This window comes from Apium graveolens, chromosome 9 (assembly GCF_009905375.1).
Source record: "Apium graveolens cultivar Ventura chromosome 9, ASM990537v1, whole genome shotgun sequence".
Taxonomy (NCBI): Eukaryota; Viridiplantae; Streptophyta; class Magnoliopsida; order Apiales; family Apiaceae; genus Apium; species Apium graveolens.
Window position 1 is genome coordinate 287450925 of NC_133655.1, and position 3439 is coordinate 287454363.

Genomic DNA, 3439 nt, shown 5'->3' on the forward strand with positions numbered 1-3439 from the left:
ACGCGTATACTTGCGTGAATATTAGTGCGTGTTTTCGCCCTAACAAGTTTTTGGCGCCGTTGCCGGGGACTCGGCGTATTTGTTTAGTTTATGTACTTACCATCATTGGTCATTAGGACTCAGTGATTAGGACGTAGTAGTTACTTATTTTTTTCTGGTTGTGTTTCAGGTACTTTAGCAAGCGTTTATGCAAACTCGTTCTCGTGCTCGCAAGAGGACTTTAGATACAGCTGAGGAGACAGACGAAGTTCTTGATATTCCGGAGAAGTTAGATTTTGAGGATTCGGATTCAGGAACTGAGCAGAAAGAACCAGTAAACATGGGAGATCGTATTGTTCAAGCTGATCCAGCTCTTATGGATTTTTCTCGGCCTAAAATTGATGACATTCAGTCAAGCATCCTTCATCCGGCTATTCAAGCTAACACCTTTGAAATCAAGCCGGGCACTATTCAGATGGTGCAGAATTCTGTTTCTTTTGGAGGAGCGGCAACTGAAGACCCCAACATGCACATAAGGAATTTTGTCGAGATCTGCAGCACTTTTAAGTATAATGGCGTGACTGATGAGGCTATCAAGTTGAGGCTTTTCCCATTCTCACTGAGGGATAAGGCTAAAGACTGGTTACATTTTGAACCAGCTGGGTCCATCACTACGTGGCAAGATCTTGCGCAAAAGTTTCTGGTGAAGTTTTATCCAATGACAAAGACTGCTGCTATGAGGAGTGCTCTTACTCAGTTTGCGCAGCAACCTACAGAATCTATGTGCGAGGCTTGGGAACGCTACAAGGAAATGTTGAGAAAATGTCCACATCATGGAATGCCGGATTGGATGGTGATCACTGGTTTCTATAATGGTTTGGGGGCCCAATCTCGGCCCATGCTCGATGCAGCAGCTGGAGGAGCCTTATGGGCTAAAAGCTATACTGAGGCGTATAATCTTATAGAGACGATGGCTGCAAATGAGCATCAAAACCCAAATCAGAGGATGACGTCAGGCAAGGTAGCAGGTATTCTGGAAGTTGATGCAGCCACTGCTATTGCAGCCCAGCTCCAAGCGCTATCAATGAAGGTTGATTCTTTGGCTACGTATGGAGTTAATCAAATAGCTATGGTTTGTGAGCTTTGTGCAGGTTCTCATGCTACGGATCAGTGTTCTCTTGTCAACGAATCTGTTCAGTATGTGAATAATTATCAGCGACAACAGCAGCCTGTGCCAGCGACCTATCATCCTAACAACAGAAATCATCCAAATTTCAGTTGGGGGAATAATCAGAATGCTATTCAGCCACCATATCAGCAAGGAGTGAGTAAACAGTTTAACCCACCTGGATTCCAGCAACCACAGCAGTATGCTACAAGGCAATCATATCCTCAACAGGGAAGTGCAGCTGCACCTACTAGTGCTGATTTTGAGGAACTTAAGCTGTTATGCAAGAGTCAGGCGGTTTCTATCAAGACCTTGGAAAATCAAATTGGTCAATTAGCCAATGCAGTGCTCAATCGTCAACCTGGCACTCTTCCCAGTGACACGGAAGTACCAGGCAGGAAGGAAGCTAAAGAGCAAGTCAAGGCTATTACCTTAAGGTCTGGAAAAGTAGCTGATGCTGAAAAGGCAAAAGAAGTAGAAGCTGAAATTAGAGGTGAAGAATCTAAGCAAAAGGAGAAAGCGGCGGAACCAAGGAAGACTACTGTTGAACACACTCTGCCTGAGGCTAATACAGGGGAGAAACAGCTCTATCCTCCACCACCTTTTCCTAAGAGATTGCAGCAACAAAAGCTGGATAGACAGTTCGGGAAGTTTCTGGAGGTGTTCAAGAAACTTCACATCAATATACCTTTCGCTGAGGCTCTGGAACAAATGCCTAGTTATGCGAAGTTTATGAAGACTATTCTTTCAAGGAAGGTGAAACTGGATGACCTTGAAACCGTTGCTCTTACGGAAGAATGCAGCGCTGTTCTGCAACAAAAGTTACCACCAAAACTGAAAGATCCAGGGAGCTTCACCATTCCTTGCACAATTGGCAATCTGACGTTTGACAAGTGCCTTTGTGATTTGGGAGCAAGCATTAATCTGATGCCGTTGTCGATCTTTAAAAAACTGGATCTGCCTGATCCAAAACCCACGTACATGTCACTACAATTGGCTGACCGTTCCATTACTTACCCAAGGGGCATAGTTGAGGATGTGCTCGTCAAAGTGGATAAGCTCTTCTTTCCAGCAGATTTTGTTATTCTGGATTTTGAGGAAGATAAGAAGATTCCCATAATCTTGGGGAGGCCTTTCTTGGCTACTGGCCGTACCTTGATAGATGTGCAAAAAGGGGAACTTACTATGCGGGTCCAAGATCAGGATGTGACCTTCAACGTATTCAAGGTAATGAAATTCCCTACAGAAGATGAAGAGTGCTTAAAATTGGATGTGATTGATTCTGCGGTTACTTCGGAACTCGATCACATGCTAATGTCTGATGCATTGGAAAAGGCCTTAGTGGGGGATTTTGACAGCGATGATGAAGATAGCAACGAGCAATTACAATATCTGAACGCTTCTCCCTGGAAGCGAAAGCTGGACATACCATTTGAATCTCTTGGTACTTCTGACCTCAAGAACGCTGATGGGAAGCTCAAACCATCAATAGAGGAAGCACCTACCTTGGAGCTCAAGCCATTACCTGAACACTTGAGGTATGCTTTTTTAGGTGATTCATCTACGTTACCTGTTATTATTTCATCTGACCTTTCAGGTAGTGAGGAAGACAAGCTCTTAAGGATTTTGAGAGAATTCAAATCGGCTATAGGATGGACCATAGCAGACATCAAGGGGATAAGTCCTTCATATTGTATGCATAAAATTCTGCTAGAGGAAGGTAGTAAGCCAACTGTGGAACAGCAGCGAAGACTGAATCCCATCATGAAGGAGGTGGTGAAGAAAGAAATTCTGAAATGGCTAGATGCAGGCATCATTTATCCTATTTCTGACAGCTCGTGGGTGAGCCCCGTACAATGTGTACCTAAGAAGGGAGGTATCACTGTGGTCGCAAATGAAAAGAATGAGCTCATCCCTACTCGAACAGTTACAGGATGGAGAGTATGCATGGATTATAGAAAATTGAACAAAGCCACAAGGAAGGATCACTTCCCCCTTCCATTTATTGATCAAATGCTTGACAGATTGGCGGGTCATGAGTATTTTTGTCTTCTGGATGGTTATTCCGGGTATAATCAGATTTGTATTGCACCAGAGGATCAGGAAAAGACTACCTTTACTTGTCCATTTGGCACATTTGCTTTTCGCAGAGTTTCGTTTGGGTTATGTGGCGCCCCGACCACTTTTCAGAGATGTATGATGGCTATATTCTCTGACATGATTGGAAATACCGTCGAAGTGTTCATGGATGACTTCTCCGTCTTTGGACACTCATATGATGAATGTTTGAAC

General features: G+C 43.8%; 1 non-coding gene across 1 annotated transcript; it reads right to left on the reverse strand.

Moving 5' to 3' along the window:
* Positions 1 to 712: 712 nt before the first annotated feature.
* Positions 713 to 819, reverse strand: LOC141687910 (small nucleolar RNA R71). The gene has a single exon (XR_012561389.1). It is a non-coding gene; the product is annotated as a small nucleolar RNA R71 (small nucleolar RNA).
* Positions 820 to 3439: the final 2620 nt, after the last annotated feature.